This window comes from Canis aureus, chromosome 3, assembly GCF_053574225.1.
Source record: "Canis aureus isolate CA01 chromosome 3, VMU_Caureus_v.1.0, whole genome shotgun sequence".
NCBI classification, from domain to species: Eukaryota; Metazoa; Chordata; class Mammalia; order Carnivora; family Canidae; genus Canis; species Canis aureus.
Genome location: NC_135613.1, coordinates 15,799,362 through 15,816,631, shown reverse-complemented (window position 1 = coordinate 15,816,631; position 17,270 = coordinate 15,799,362). Strand labels below are relative to the sequence as shown.

General features: G+C 43.3%; 1 protein-coding gene and 1 long non-coding RNA gene across 8 annotated transcripts in view; both read right to left on the bottom strand.

The window, feature by feature from the left end:
- WWOX (WW domain containing oxidoreductase) overlaps window positions 1-17,270 on the bottom strand; it is a 946,892-nt gene that overhangs the window by 877,578 nt on the left and 52,044 nt on the right. The window lies entirely within an intron of this gene.
- Window positions 2,289-4,144, bottom strand: LOC144304905 (uncharacterized). Its single transcript, XR_013371888.1, has 2 exons — window positions 2,907-4,144; window positions 2,289-2,403 (listed from the first exon to the last, which is right to left on the bottom strand). It is a non-coding gene; the product is annotated as an uncharacterized LOC144304905 (long non-coding RNA).

Genomic DNA, 17,270 nt, shown 5'->3' with positions numbered 1-17,270 from the left:
AGGTGGGAAAACATACTCCTGGATTAATAAAATATAAAACATGCCATGTTGATGTATCACCCATAGAACTGGTATACATAATCCTGTTGTTTAGGCAAAGTGAAACCAAGGAATACTGTGTCTGCATCTAGACAATATGTATAAAAATGATGTGGGAAAACAGAAAGGGCCATAGAGGAGATTTACTACATAACGCTCTAATCCCTGGGTTGTTTAGCCTGGAGAAAATGCAGATGGGTACTTCTCCATGGCCTCCTAGCATGTTAAAAATTATGATACACTGTCCTCCACCTGAACAAGAAGTGGATACAAGTCCTAGGACACAAATACCCATATCAAGAAAGACTACTTTAAATATCCATAGAGACAAAAACCTAGTTAACCTTGTCATTTAAAAAAGCTTTCCAATGCAAACACACACACACACACGCACACACACACATATCACAAAAAACTCACAACTATTTCCAAAGTTTCCAAATATAAACTTCTGAGGCTCTTCCCAAAACAAAACAAAACAGAAGCCCAACAACTAAAAAGCAACACCGTAATTGTGGGAATTAGATCCAGCAAATTTCATAGAACATCTGGCCTGTACAGATCACACAAAATGTCTCTTGAGGGGAATGGCATTCCTTTCTCCTTGAAAACCTGGTAAGAAAATAACCACCTTCTAATGCGATTTCAGCCACTCTCACCCTGGTTATGGAGATATAAAGAAAGGGCAAGTGACGTTAATTCCTGAAGCCAGGCAAAGAGATCCAGTGCTATTCTCTGTCTTTGGCAGGTCAAGGCACCCATTTCTATTATGCCTTCTGATCAAACTATCTCTCCAAAGACCATGGGTTCCCTGAGTGCAGGCGTTTCTTCTGTCTGCCCAGCACCTCCTGCCAAGCTTGGCATTAACTCAGCCATGTGTTAAGGGTGGGATAAGCAAGCAAATGAACAGACCTAGGAGCAAAGAGCACCTTTTGCTACTAAACTGCCTATAAGCTTTACCCTCAATAACAGCCCTGGTTAAGAAGTAACTCAAAGAATAAAAATGAAAGGTGTTTCTTTGGAGTGATAGAATAGGTCCGTATCTTTTTTTTTTTTTAAGATTTTATTTATTTATTCATGAGAGGCACAGAGACAGAGAGAGAGGCAGAGGGAGAAGCAGACTCCATGCAGGGAGCCCCACGTGGGACTCGATCCTGGGTCTCCAGGATCATGCCCTGGACTGAAGGCAGCGCTAAACCACTGAGCCACCCGGGCTGCCCAATAGGTCCGTATCTTGATGGTGGGTGGTGGTTACACAAATTTGTATGCATTATTATATACACTGGATAACATTTCATAGAACTTCAGACACACACACACAAACTAGTACATGTCAGAATAAAATCTGCAATTTATAGTACTGTACCAATGTCCGTTTCCCAGATGTGATGTGATCACTGCACTAGGGCTGTATCAGATGTTACTACTTGGGGAAGCTGGGTGACAGACAACTGGAAATTCTTTGTACTAGTCTTTGCAATTTCATGAGAGTCCAAAATTATTTTGAATTAAAAGGTTTTTCTGGAAAGACTGATGGAAGTAGGAAATGCCAACAGGTCAAAGGATATAAATTGCCAGGTTAAACAGAGTTCTAGCAATTAGCGATTTGTGAGAAAAGACAGAAGATTGTACTTTTTTTTTCTACCCGATGCTTGCCCTTTAGATCAGCACTGTTCATTAGAAATAATGCAAGCTGCACGTGTAATTTGAATTTTCTAGCAGCCATATCCAAAAAAAAAGGTAAAAAGAAACAGATGAAATTAACTCTAATAATGTCTTGTTTAACCTAGTATGTCTAAAACATCATTTCACCATGGAAGCAATAGAAGAAATCTTTAAGTATTTTACATTTTTTTAAATACTAACGTCTTCAAAATCTGATAGGTCTTTTATTATACACTTACAAATCATTTTAATCTGGGCCAGGCACATTTCAAGCACTCAACTGCTACACATGGCCAGTGGCTACCATAAGGAATAGCTTGGCTCTAGATTCCACCTTTAGTTGCCATTAAATATCACTTGGACTGTTTTAGAGGTACCTGGGTGGTTAAATCAGTTGAGCATCCAACTCTTGATTTCTGGATCAGGACATGATCTCAGGGATGTGCGATGGAGCTCCAAGTCCCGCTCTGTGCTCAGCACAAAGTCTACTTGAATTTCTCTCTTATTCTGCCTCTCCCCCCACCTCTCTCTCCCCAAAATAAATAAATAAATCTTTAAAAAAATAATAAAAGTAACTTGGACTGTTTTCATAAATTAGGTTCTTTATTTCCTTTGAACAAATTATCTCCAGCGTTTCAGGCCTACTGCCTCGTGGCAGTATACACCACTTGAGGGTGATATATCTTGAAGGAGTGCAATCTATTGAGGAAGGAAGGAAGGAAGTGAGGGAGGGAGGGAGGGAGGGAGGGAGGGAAGGAGGAAGGAAGGAGGGAGGGAGGGAGGGAGGGAGGGAGGGAGGGAGGGAGGGAGGGAGGGAAGGAAGGAAGGAAGGAAGGAAGGAAGGAAGGAAGGAAGGAAGGAAGGAAGGAAGGAAGGGAGGAAGGAAGGAAGGAAGGAAAGGTTAGCAAGCCAAAATCACAGCTCACCCTGAAGAAGTTTTGTGACCTTAAAATTTGGGGGGTAGGCAGGGGCAAGGGGGAGAGTTGTGGATCCTTTCTATCCAGATCATCATGAAATGAAAATAGAGTCTCATTAATTTTAAATAGTTTGATTATGGCCCACAGGAGGGTCTTTGATGCCTCTCCCATTCCCTTCTGGTTCAAAGTTGTCTCAAACACGGCATGTCAATTAAATAACTACAGAAAGGTTTGAAGCAATCATGGGAGTCCTTAGGGCTGCCCTCTGATGTTCTAGTTCCCCACCTCCTTCTGCACCCATGGTGGATGTGCACCGTCCTGCATCTAGAAGCTAAATGTGGTCATGAGACCCGCTTTGGCCAACAGAACAGACCAGATATGGCAGTGTCACTTCTGAGCATAAGCATGATGAGCAGGGCACAGGGTCAGCATGCCTTTCTCTTCCTCTGTCACAACATCCAGCACTGTAGGCTGCTCTGCCAATCCCTGGCCGAGTGAGCTCCCCATCTAACAGCCACCCAAGCAACTCATGATGGAAAGAGAGTTGGAGCCAGAAATAAACCTTTGTTCTTTTAAGCCCCGGAGACTTTGAGGTTGTTTGTTATTACAGCATAGTGTAGCCTGTCCTAACACATAATTCAATTGTTGACTCCATGCATGTGACATCAACAATTCCATCCAGGGTGTCTCCCTGAATATTAGGGCTTATCACATCTGCTATATAACCCAGGCTTGGTTTTACAGTGGTTTCATTACCAACCATAAAAACTGTAACAGTGGAACTGTATAAACAAACCGAACAGTGTTTTTACTGTAAAACATGAATGTAATATAAATATTTGTCTTTGCCTTCTCTCAGCATCTGTAATGAGAGCAGAAAATTCATGCCATATGTTTATAGCATGAAGAAGGGAAAAAAGAGATCTCAACGATTCATCATGTGGGTGCCAGCTGAGCTGTTTAATATTTGTAATTCATCCATTTTCTTTCAGATATAAATCCTCCACAAATCATAAAACCCTTATGACTGTAAGTTACCAAATTCATGACTATTTCTACAGGAGAGGTCCTTGCTAGGGAGAAGGTGAACGCCGTGCCATGAGGTCAGTTTCTGTGACAAGATGAGAAACGACACGGTGAGTCACTGCATTAGACCGTGGCCTCTCCCAGCCAGCCTCAACGAAATTTGAATATGAAACCACTTCTCTGAAGACTTCAAAAAACCTATCCTACCTCTAGCTGGAAGTGCATCTGAACATTTGGGGTCCTGACAGTTCCTCCTTTTTGCAATCCTCACAGGGAGAGGCGCTGAGCATGTGAAGTGGCTTCTGCCATCTGTAGGATCTTCCGATCTTGTGGGAGGAGGTATTACTGCCACCACCAAGGTCTGTGCCAGGCACAGAATCCAGCCCTTCACACAGGGAGCAATGGGGGGATGTTTTTATTTCAGAGCCGTGATGGAATCCTTGATGTGAAGTTGCTGAAGCCTGCCCAAAGTGTTTGCACAGCCTTTTAGCATACAAGCCGAGAGGCACAGAGAATGATTCAATTTTCTCCAAATTGGCTCATGGACCAGAGGTTTCTGGAAACTGTCACTGTCCTACAAAATCCAATACCACAGAGAGGAAGCTTTGTTGAGTGCAAAGCAAATCTACCCAGTCATTCTGGCACTCAGGAGGCTGGCCCCTCGTGGGCACAAGAGATGCATGGGGGTAGTGGGGAGGGAAAGGGGAAAGGTAGGAATGCCTTAATGGGTTAGAACCCAAGGCATGGAGAGGCGACATTCAGAAGCTCTCCACATGGTGAGTGCCACTTGGGCACCAGTTACTGAGCATGGGCCGTGAGCCAGGCACTGTTCTCTCACTAAATCCTGACAAGCCTCCTAGCACTCAGGGATGCAATATTCCCATTTTTCCATAGTTAGATCAAGAGGTACAAGGAAGAGCACCTTGACTGAGATCACATACTGCCAGGGAACAACAGAGCCAGGATTCCTGCCGAAGCTAGACTGATGCCAAAATCTGTGCTTGTAACCACTAACTGGATGGCTAGAGTCAAAGAAAAGCCTCCATCCTTCTAACCAACCTGTCCTACACCATCCAAAAGTGGATGAGAAACACAGGCCTCGCATCTGCTCCTGCCCAAGGGTTTCTGAGCTCATACCATAAACCAAGTCTGGTTCTCCTCCCTACCCACCGTCATACACACAAACCTACTAGAGTATTTATATTATTATTACTATTATTAATTTACATGTCTGTCAACACATCTATACTCCTTGAGGACAAAGACACTGTCTTCTGTATATACCTATGCTCAGAGTCTAGTGGGATGCCTAGCATATGATGAGGTGTCAACACACATTTGTTGCTTAGGTAGGAGACCACTGGCAAAAAATTGATGCATAACCAAAGCATAGACTATAAGCTCCAGTAGGCAGGAACCTTTGCTTTTTCAGTCACTACCACATCACTCGTCCTTAGCGCAGCATCTGACTCAGAGGAAGGGGCTGCCAACTATTTGCCAAAGGAAGAGAGGGAGGGTGGGCAGTGGAGAGGGAAGAGCAGTCCGGGAAAGCTTTGCAGGAAGGATGCCCACGGAAAGGACTTGCAGGATATGGAGGTACTGGTTAGGATGAGCAGGCTTGGCTGCGGTCCTTTCCAGGTACAAGAAACATTCTAGGCTGAGATGCAGAGACACTGGGAGGTTGGGAGGAGCAGTGAGTCTGAGACAGTGAGACAAGGTAGAGAATGGTAAGAGATGAACCTGAACAGGCTGGCAGGGACCACACCACACAAGGGCTCCCCAAATATCTTTTTTATCCTTGCTAGCACTTGTAAGAGTACACACTAGGCACCCAGGTACCCTTCTAAGTACCCAGGTCACCTGCTTCGTAAATGGCAGAAATAGGACTCAAACTCAGGTACACAGGATCTCAAGTCTGTTGCCTATACCCTCGTAATATATCTTACAGATCAATCCTTTGGCCTGATGAAGTAAGCGAGTTCTAGCAGCCCCCTGCAAGCAGGTGCCAAGGTGCTGAGCAGTGACCCATTGATACTAAAGGAAACCTTTCCAACAGCCATCATGTTGGTCAGGTGAGCCATTTACTCCTCTTAAATAAAGTCTTTATATGCCTCCGGTTTGCCCACTTACAAATTTAAGATATATACTATCTTTTTAAGAAATCTATATTTAATTATACAGCATCAGTGAAATGTCACTTGGGGAACGAAAATCTACCATAAATGAATGCATCCAATAGAAAAAGCTGTAATTTAAAATAAATTACTGTGCTAGTCAGAAAAAAAATTTACTCTCTTCATAGAAAAAAAAAATTACTATTTGATATTAGGTGGTCCTACTCAATTAGAAAACAGCATCAATAGCAAAGAACCAAATAACCACCCTAAATTCTTCCTCTCTTGGAGCAGGTTTCACTGTCGAGCCCAAACCAGGAAGTATGTGCAACAGCGCTGGCCTGAGCTTCATTAAGGCTTAAAGTCAATTAAGCCACGAATTGGAACAATCATTCCTCCTTTGCAAAGTATTGATATTTTTTTTTCCTGGCTGCTTTAGGGCTTTTCTAGCACTCACGAGGAGATTTATGTTAGACAATTTCTTTCTGATTAAAACAAATCATAGCTCAACAATTCTAATTTCCTCCTTCCTAAGCAAGAAATGATCAGAGAATGCTGAAAACAGTGATCAAACCCATCGTGCGGAGGCCAGCACTTAGAAGCTTGGCAAAAACACTCCTGAGACGTGTTTTCTCCATCTCTCTTTGCGCTTTCATCTCTATCCCTCCTTTCGGTGTCCATCTCGTGTTTGTCTATCTGTCTGTCTCTGTATGTCTATTCCCCAGGCTCCCTGATATCTCCCTCCCTCTGTCTCTGTTTCTCTCTGCTTCATTCTCTTTCAGTATACATGTACCTTGACAAGCTTCTGGACAATTACTTATTAGCTTAAAGGGGCATTAGAAGCAAAGCCAACCTAAGCTGGTTTTCTGACCTAAGTAATAGGGAATGAGAAGGTTCCTCTCTTTACTTCCAAAAGTGCAGCATCACCATAGGCCTTTTCATTTACAAGTAGTTACTGATTTCTGATCCGCCTTCTCTCCCTCGATAACACAGAGCCTTAAGGAGAGACCAGAAGTCTCCTGGATCCATGTGCTAGCCTTTCACACAATGTCCTCTACCCTCAGAGCTGACCTCTCTTTGTCAGTGATCCATTTGCCTGTGCTTCAAAATTGAGTTGATTTAGGAATCCTGTCTTCATTGCAGCTAACTCCCACCACTCCAGAATGGCTGAAGAAGCTGACTGACTGAAATTTCCCAAATTGGGATCCGCAATTTTCAAAGAACTGGAATTGCCAGATGCTTGACACAATGTCCCATAAGCAATGAGTCCTTCTTTAACTAGCTAGAAGGCAGCTGAAGGATGGGCGGGGGGGGGAGGGGGGCAGAGAGGCACCACAGGAGCATCAATGTGAAAAATCAATTTACATAGCTCAATACTTGAGAAAAATAATCTGAGTGCTCATACCTTCCGCTGGTCTGGTCTCCAAAAAACGAACCAACCAAACCGTCCCTTCCCACAGTGACAGGATGCTGCTGGTTGGGTTATAACGAGCAAGGCCCAATTTTCAACCTGGTTGCAACCCAGTCATTCATTCCACAAATAAGTCTGAATCCCTCCTATTGACCAGGCACTAGGCTACACACTGGGGCAATAAAAGAATAAAACAGGCAAGGCTCCTGCCTTCCTACAGCATTTCATCTCTGCTGCTTGTATGCTGTGTGACTTTGGACAAGGTCCTAAACTTCTCTGTGCTTCATATCTTCTTCTAAAAACAGGACTCATACTATTAGCGATCCAATAGGTTGCTATAAAGATGAGCCGAATTAAGGATTTTAAGTGTTTTACACAGTGACTGGCACACAGTGCTACTAGCTACCATTATCATTATTTTTATTATCATAAAAATAAGGAGGAGAATCAAGCAAACCATCCAATTGGGCATTAAGTGTTGGGTCCTTACATTCCCGTCTTACATAAAATTTTCTGCTCTTCTTAAAAACCCATATATACATTTTTTCACAATAGGTAAGTGGACAGCATGATAATATGTCTCAAAAGGAGGCATAATTGGCTAAGTAACATTGTACAGGTCAGTCACCCTCTCTGGACCTGTTTTCCCATCTGTCAAGGAGTTAAACTGTCCTCAGAAAGTCCTTTCCAATCCTAAATTCTACCATTCTATAACCACAGTATACCCAACTGTGATCTGTTGATTCATAATTGCCCCTAAAAAAACAAAGAGCATCACTAATTCACATCTGAATTTCTTATCATGTTATTCTTGCATAACACGGTTCACATCTTTGCTGTATCCCCTAAAAGTAATGGCTAGAAGAATCACACAAAACCCAGTGGGTCATACGTGACCACAAAGAACTTTATTTTTAACAGAATGTAGAATTAGCTCTGCTCTTCTTTGATGCATCCCCAAAACCATCTGTGTTGGCAGGTCTGCAAGGATGCCATAATCAGCGGCGCAAGCCTGTGATACAGCTAAGATCACTGACATCACTGCCAAGTGCCCCAGCATTTCCACCAGTAATGCAAATTTACCCAGAGCTGAAAATAAACTTTTAACTAGCTCTCAGTTCTCCACATGTATAGTCCAGGCAAGCTGTGAACCATCCCAAACAAATGCAATTATAAAATGACCACTACTGATTTCTAAATGGCATTCTGGACAGATCTGCCTTGTGAAAGGGTCTGGCTCAGTCTAACATTGAAATGTACTGCTACTCCTCAAATATCCATCAGTATCAATAAGAGAGGGGACCAGAAGGTTGCAGACGGTGGAACAAATAATATGCAAGGAAGGGTCTCTGAAATGAAAACTTAGCAGACTGCTTGACAACAGATCTGGAGTCATATTTGCAACTGTCCAGAAAACAGGGACAGTCTTGGGTAGGGGGCTGGCCGAGTCTTTCTGAGAGTGGCATCGGCATCTTGAAAGGAAAAGTGCTAACAGGAGACAATCGAGAACTACAGGGACAATGGCCAGAATGAGGCTCAAACTGGCCCCGTCAGAAGCCCGACCTGCCCCTTCCGCACTGAGTCTAGCAAGGCCAGCCACTCAGGGGTGACCTTCACTTAGGGGTGGATTCTTGGAATAATTAGGGTTCTCAGACTTGACAGTTTCTTTCCTTGCTTATTCTTACTCTCCCAGCATAATTATTATGAGCCTCTCCTTTGGCTCTCAGCATTTCCCGATTGGAACAATGAATTGTCTGAACACCCTACTTCTGAGAGAGGGTTACAGATAAGTAAACATGTTTCTATTTTCATAGAGTTTCTAAGAGTGAGAACCATGTTCCCCCCAAATTTGTTGAAGGTTCTCAGAGCAGGAGACATTGGAAGGAGTGATTATTTTTATCCTTTGGGACTTGGTAGTTGGATTTAAAAGCAGTCTTTGAATGTCAGGAAATAAGCAAGTACAGTGAGCATCACTCTCATCTTTTGCAGCTCATGGCTGCCACTCGAACCCTGCTGACCCGAGGCATGGCTAACACCGTCTCCGGCCTCAATGCTCCCCTCTCTATTTCATTCTGAGCATCCAACTTTCTGCATCATCATGTGTAGACCTGCATCATGCCCACTTGGATCTTTCAATGGCTGTCAGGACTGAGAGAATAAAGCCCATTCTCCTAGTAGAACAGAATCCAACGTCTTGAACAATCTGGCTTCAAATGGCAACTTCCGGCCTCTTCTCCAACACTACATCCAAACCTGACTATTCCCCCTTCCTTCTGCTCATGCTCTTCCTTACAATGGAATGCACCCCCATCATCTCAGCTGACTACAGCCTGCCAATAGCTCCTTCTTCAAGGATCCTGCTTTGAAGCCCCTGGGGAAAGCATCTTTCATAAATCCTAAAAGTACCACTCTTAACATGCTCACTGGGTACTATAACCTATGTCAGTAGCCAGCGAGCATAGTGATGACAATATTCTAAACTTTTTTAACACCCACTATACCAAGGACATAAAGATATTTAATAAATATTTGTACCATTAAAAAAAAATAGTGTGAAAATCTGTAGGCTAATTAGCAAACTGGGTTGTGAGAACATCTAATTTTTGTAAGCAGAGATAAAAATCTGCCCTGCCCTTTTATAATTAAAAAAAAAAAAAAGCAATCAATCAATCAATCAAACAGCCTGAGAATTATAGAGGGGTGTTTCTCAACTTTTATATGAATCAGAGTCTCCTGGAGGGATTCCAAAACACAGACTGCTAGGCCCCACATCCAGACATTCTAATCCCTTAGGTATTGGGGTGGGGCCCAAGAATTTGCATTTTATTTTTTTTTAATTTTTATTTATTTATGATAGTCACACAGAGAGAAAGAGAGAGAGGCAGAGACACAGGCAGAGGGAGAAGCAGGCTCCACGCACCAGGAGCCCGATGTGGGATTCGATCCCGGGTCTCCAGGATCGCGCCCTGGGCCAAAGGCAGGCGCCAAACCGCTGCGCCACCCAGGGATCCCAAGAATTTGCATTTTAAACAAATTCAGTGGTGACACTGCAGCTGAGGAGCTCTGGGTCAGAAGGGGTTTGAGTGGCACTGTGGAAGTTTCTGCAGCATTGGAAACCACCGGGATTAATGAAATGAAATGAAACGCTACTGAGACCATTACAGATGTGTTCTCTCCCTTCCTTAAAAATAGCACCCTCCCACCCAACCCCCTTCATTTTTGTCTTCATATTGCTTACAATTTGATGTAGATTTTAAGCGTCCTGTAATTCATCAACTAATTCTCTCCTGGCTACACATTCCAAGTAATTAAAGTTCAGTAATAACTTACTCTTTCTGCTCCAGCACCTGCATTTCATTTGTTTATTTTCCCAGAGTCATAAATCTGAAAGGCTGTCAAAGTGCCACAATATTAGTGCAATAATCAAAGTTAATTAGTCCCTCTCAATAAACAACAACAAAGCCATTACAAAGATGCATTGAAGTTTCTCCCAGCTACCCAGTTTACAGATCACATTGTAGTTGGAACAATTAGACTCTGAGAATTGCCGGGTAAATGAGCGCAGTGTTCTTCAGTCATTTAAAAGGAGACCGTGCTCTTCATTCACACTGATTCATTAACTCCAGGGAAGGCAAAGCGAGCCTGGGCTCCGCATCTGCGCCCGCTGAAGGATGCCGGAACAGACGGAGCTCTCCCCAGCTGCCAAGCCTTACCAGGCGCATCCCAGACTCCAATAATGAAAGAGGACAGAGGTTGCAGAGTGAGGAGAGGGGCCAGCCTGACCGCCAACTTTTAGTAACCCGATGTCTTCAATAACTTTTGATTTATTATTTAGGGAATTTGAGAGATGGGGTTACCAGGCAGATTCTGATGAGAAGGCAGCCTAGGGAAACTCAGAGGGCAGGACCAGAGCCGGTGGATAGGATACACTCAGAGGAAGATGCTGCCTTCAATATAAGAGAGAACAGTGTAATTGAGAGGGGCTGCCAAGGAAGGGAGGAGCTTACATATCACTGGAAGAGTACAAGCCATAGCTGGAGGAGCTCTGCTCGGGGATGCTGTGTACGTGGTCTGCACAACTCAAAGGGTCAAACGAGGTGACTTGGACAGTTGACACCTCCATAAAAAAAATGAAGGTTCCTTGCATTTGGAAGCAATGACTGGGTGAGTGTTCATGTCTTGTCCTCTGAATTCATTCATTGTCCAGTTCCTCTCCAGAGATCCTTCTCCCCTTGAAGCCATGACTCCTGTGCACATTACCCATTGCTATGCATCATATTTCCCCCAAAGCGCAGTGGCTTAAAACGATTAAGTATTTCTACCTCACCAAGTTTCTACAGGTCAGGAATCCTAAGTGAGTCTGACTCAAGATCTTTCATGAGGTCACTGTCAACTGACAGCCGGAAGTCCCCTGCAGGCTTGAGGAGGCAGGAGGACCCCAAGAAGGCTCATTCCCAAGGCTTTCGGCAGGAGGCTTGGGTTCCTCGTCATGTGGACCTGTCCACAGGGATGCATGAGTGTCTTCACAACATGGCCACTGGCCTCCTCAGAGGGAATAATCCAGGACAGCAAGCAAGGAGGAAGCTGCATGCCTTTATGACCCTCCCTGGGGGTCCTACTCCCTCATTTCTGCCATGTGCTACTTATTAAGTTTATCACTAAGTACAGCCCACATTCAAGGGGAGGAAAATCAGGCTCCACCTCCTAAGAAGAGGGTATCAAAGAATGGATGGACAGATCATAAAACCAACATGGATACTTGTGAGGCTTCCTTTTTTAGGATCTCTAAAAGTGAGTCACATCCGCACCCCAGGGTGACTAAGTGGCAGGGACGAGTATCCAATGAATGCCCTGGGGTCACAGTTTTTCTCCACTTCTCTCCCGCAGCAACCCCAAGCTCTGCAAAAGGGCAGCCAGCTCCATACCATCGGCATCTGGGGTGTAGACCACCACCTCGCCACCCCCTGGGGATGGAAGGAAACCATCCATCATTACTTCATCTGAATATTAACTGACACAATGATGAGAAGATGAAAACAGGCTTGCTATGTCCTAATACTCTGATCATTTATTGTAAAAAAAAAAAAAAAGTCATTTTCCAAAAAAGATTTCTGATATATTTGTCGAATTTAGGGATGTGATGAACAAGTCAGCCTCTCCTGAAGCTACCATTTCTTGAGTCTTTACTACATGCCACATTCTGTACAAAAGAGCACGTGCCTTCTGAGACCCCAAGTGGCTCATTGAACCCAGAACATTTTATTCACTATGTCATCGGCTTATTATAAAACAATGTCACTCAAGAACAGCCAGATAGAAAAGATGCAGAGGGCAAGGTGTGTGAGAAAGGGCACAAGCTTCTGTGCCCTCTCCAGGGGCACCACTCTCCAGGATCTCCATGCATTCACCAACCCAGGAGCTTCATGAACCCTCTCCTTTTTGGGTTTTTACAGAGGCTTCATTACATAGGCATGATTAAGTCATTGGCCACTGATGACTGAACTTCATCTCCAGCACCTCTCCCCTCCCCAAAGGTCAGGGTGTGGAACTGGAAGTTCTAACCTTCTAATCACACAGTGGGCTCCACGGAAAATCAGCCCCCATCCTGGCTGGGGTTCAAAACTCACCTCATTAATATAACAGAAGACACCCTCCAGGGCTCTCACCACTTAGGAAAGTCCAAGGCTTTTGGGAGCTCTGTGCCAGAAACAAGGAGGAAGACCAAATGTATGTTTCTTATCACACATCACAAGATCACTATATGTGTTATTTTACTTCATCCTCACCATGAGGGAGAACAATTATTAGCACCATTCTGCATGTAAAAAAGCCATGGTTCAGGGATGCCTGGGTGGCTCAGTGGTTGAGCATCTGCCTTCGGCTCAGGATATGGTCCCGGAGTCCTAGGATCGAGTCCCATATCGGGCTCCCTGCATGAAGCCTGCTTCTCCCTCTGACTGTGTCTCTGCCTCTCTCTCACTCTGTGTCTCTCATGAATAAATAAATAAAAACTTAAAAAAAAATCCACGGTTCAAAGACATAACCAAATTTGCCCAAGGATACCCAGTGAGCATGTGTTCAAACGAGGATACAATCCCGAGTCAGAATGACTTCCAAAGCTGAGGTTCCCTTTACTCCACTGGGCTGCCTCCCTATAAATTAAAAATTAGTCTATTTTAAATATACATTTGAAATAAACCCTAACCTATTACAGTGTGTGCTGCCCCATTCTGAGACTGGCTGCCTCATCTGCACTGTATCTCTGCATTTGTCCTTGTGTAGGAGGTTTTACCATCTCTTCTCTGTTCAATCTAACACCTGCAATATCTGAGACTCTCTGTAAATGCCCCATAATAAATTTGAAAAACAGTCCCTAGCATGTTTTCTCTCTCTTAAGTAATGGAGCCTAAATGCCTAGTGGCCAGAAGCAGGCCTTAGAGCCATTAGCTGAGCACCATCTCAAGAGGAGATCCGTCCCTTCAAACTATGTCAAAATTGCTTAATAAGAACTCAGGGGACCCAGTATTAATGAAAGGATGCATCTGCTTTGGGTTTCACATGATTGGGAGTGATGGTTTGGAGCCAGCCACCTATGCTTGACTTCCACTCTTTAAAACTCCACAGTTAATCACAGCCCTTGTTATACAAAGGTTACAATGGATATAAAGTTTGAAAGATTTAATTCAAGACTGCGAGCGGTGGCCAGGGGAAAAAAAAGAATGTGGAAGGAAGACACAGAGACAATGATCAAAGAACAATGAATAGCACCCAAGACTATGTCAATGTGAAATGTTCAGAATGAGAAATGAACTGGAAAACTTGAAGGACAGGACCGGGCACAAGTCTGAGGCAATCTGCAAAGAGAGAAAACTCAGAATATTTTAGCAACAATTATGTCAATGAGGGGGATGCATAATTTATTATCTGATAAAGAATCTTTCCTGAGTTTTTGACAAGAAAGGTCAAATAAGCAACGCAAGTAGAACAGTAAACACTATAAACACTGCTTGAAGTGGAAGTCTGGGAAGGAGAGCAAATTTGGTGAGGCGAGGTTCATCAGATCCATCAGATTACCAAAAGGGACCCTGGAAGCTCTCTTTCCTGGGGAAGCACAGGTTATCATTATCAGGAACAGAGAAATATTCACACATAAACTTGCAAACCTCTATGAATTCAATCTTTGGCTAAGACTTTAAAAAAGTGAGGCCAGTCTTTTTACAGAACATATACCAGGAATTTTGGATTAAGTGACAAGATGGCTTTGGCGTCAGGCAAATACGGCTTCGTACCCAGGATCCACTTCACAGCTCCCAGCTAGGTGAGCTTAGACAAGCCTTTTCACCCTGGCTAGCGTCCAATGCCTCATTTGCAAAGTGGGTTTAACACATAACATAGATATTTCATTACTAAATGCTAAGCATTGTGCCTTGTAGAGAGACAAATATGAATACACAACCCTGTAGGCAGGGAATGATAATAACGTGACATTTTGAAAATGGAAGTGTCCTAAGGGAGAACTCTAAAACTTTACCTTCACCTTTGTGTGTGTGTGCGTATGCTTATTGATTTAAGCAAGTGGTTTATATAGTTCTTGCTGGTTCGCAGACTTATTTATATCATACTTTATTTATTGAAAATCCAATACTACACATAAAAACAATTTTTAAAGCAAAGAAATGAGGAACCAATCTAGAAGCTGATTTAAGATGAATTTTTCCCAATAATCTTCAACTATTCATAATATTAATAGTCTTTATATTTTTCGTTTAGCTAAAGATCATTCAAAACAATGGGGATGAGCCCTATAACTTGTGATGCTTTGAATGATGATCATCTTTCCTGAGCCAGGTCACCAGATTAGACAGGCATCAAGAGCTGTTTGCCTCCTCCACAACATGCACATACTGCATAAAAGAAGGCATCACACCTAAGGTCTGTGAAGTCAAATTAAGGATTTAAGCTTTTATTCTCAGAGGGGAAATTACAAACTCCAAAGCTATACCAGATCATAAAGTCACTGAGTACAATTTGAGGGAGCCTAACAGTAGCTGGATTCTTCCAGTGGTCCTCAAAAGTGCAAGCCACTTATTGCTTGGCATCCTGCCCCATCACTCTTAATATCGTGTCATGAAAACATAGGGTGCTGGTATCTATTAAAAGCACAGCAAAGTATCAAACCCATGTGCCAAATACACTGGTTGGTACCAAGTCCTCCTTATCTGCAAATACTACTAAAACCATTATTTCCGATACTTACCTGCAGGGCTGCAATATGACATGACACCATCAGCTTTCTACATGCCTTCCCTCCAATGAGATAAACAGCCCCAGTATCAAGTCTATCGAAGATGGCAATAATTATGACACTTCAGTCCAGCCAGCATCAAACTGTGTGGTTACAATCAACCAGGCATGCGCTCTCCCTAACACATGCATATCCCATTACCTCTGACTAATAAATCTTTTCTTTTTACCCCTCATCTCTCTGCTTTTTCAATAACCATTTTGGTATAAGCCATCGCTAGCTGTTCCTGATGACTGATCCCTTAATCATCTTTCCTAAATATATGCAAAGTGTATTTCTTTGTAAATACAAAAGAAAAAGCAATCTCATAAATAATTAAGATGGCTTTTCAAATGACAGTTGAGTGCTAATATGAGCTCCACTGGAAAATACTAATCAACAAACTAAATACACATCTAATAAAATGTAGGAGTCCAGATACAGGAAGACAGAGAAAGAATTCATTGCAACTCCATTTGAATCATGCTGATAAACATCCTCCCTACAGCTCCTCTTGTAGCCAGTTGGAGAGGTTAAGAAGAGTAAGCATCATTTGTACCTTCATGTATGAATAAGAAATTATTATTGTTGTTATTAATAGCAGCAAATAAAATGTAATTGACTACTCAATCTACCCCCAGCAATGTGTTAAATACTACACATGCATATGGTCAGTGCATTTAATACTCACACTTATGTCTCCCGACATAGATATTATTATTTGGATTTTACAGATAAAGAAACCATGGCTGGAGAAGAAACTCACCCAAGATCATAGGGTATATATGCTTCTAAGGTTTGCCACTATAACACAGCATATTTTATAGCAATGGTAGTCAGCTGGAGATGATTTGCCCTACGAAGGGACACTGGCCCAGGAGGCATCCCGAGGACCACCCAGCCTGCCTTCTCTAGATCTCTTGGGAGTCTTGGTTAAATTACTCATGAGAAAACAAGAGCAGCTGAGCTGGATCCCTATTGCATTCTCCTGGCCAAATGCATGTCATCCTAACCAGTCTAGAAGACCTGAAGTCTAGGCGAAATAAAAACACAAGTTAGAAAAGCATGGGCTTGAAGTCTTCCTTGGGGACCAAAGCTTCTCACCAAACTAAACATAGTTGAGTCACTCCTCCCTTATGATAGGGGAACAGGTCCAAGCTACATTCTGAGGAATTAGGAGTGGGTCACATAATAACTCCAAGGGAAGGCTATTAGCCCCTCTTCCCAGGCCAGGCCACTTCTGCCCACCTCACTGGTCATCTCCATCTCCAGTAGATGCTAGAGCTTCAGAACATTCACTGGGCCCTGTTTCACTAATGGGCAGCCTCTATGTGTGAACTCTCTTACAGGATAAGCAACTGAGTAAGGGCCTGGCACACATGAAGCAGGCTGTCCTGCCCCACTCTTTTGATCCCCCAGCAACTCTAGCCATGACCCCACCCCTTTTTCTCCTGCACACAACTGGTAGGTAAGCGGGTGACCTCAGGCCCAGCTGCTTTAGCTCTATTCAACCTGCTTCCTCCCCAGGCCCAGAAGCTTTAGTTCCCAAGTTTTAAAAATCTAAAATTCAGGAATGGTAATAAGGTGAGAGAAGAGAGAGGAAGTAGGGGAGGCCCCACTTAGAATCTTTAAGGTGCTCCACATTGGGCTGCTGGAGTCTGGTTGGGGCTGTTTATAAAGTGCATTTTGACACCTGATCAACTATTGTTCTTTGCATATAACCCCCCAAAGAGGTCATTAGATTTCAGGATGGAGAGTGGGATGGGCCATACTTCCATAAACATGGCAACACAGCACAGCAGGGATTCAGACAC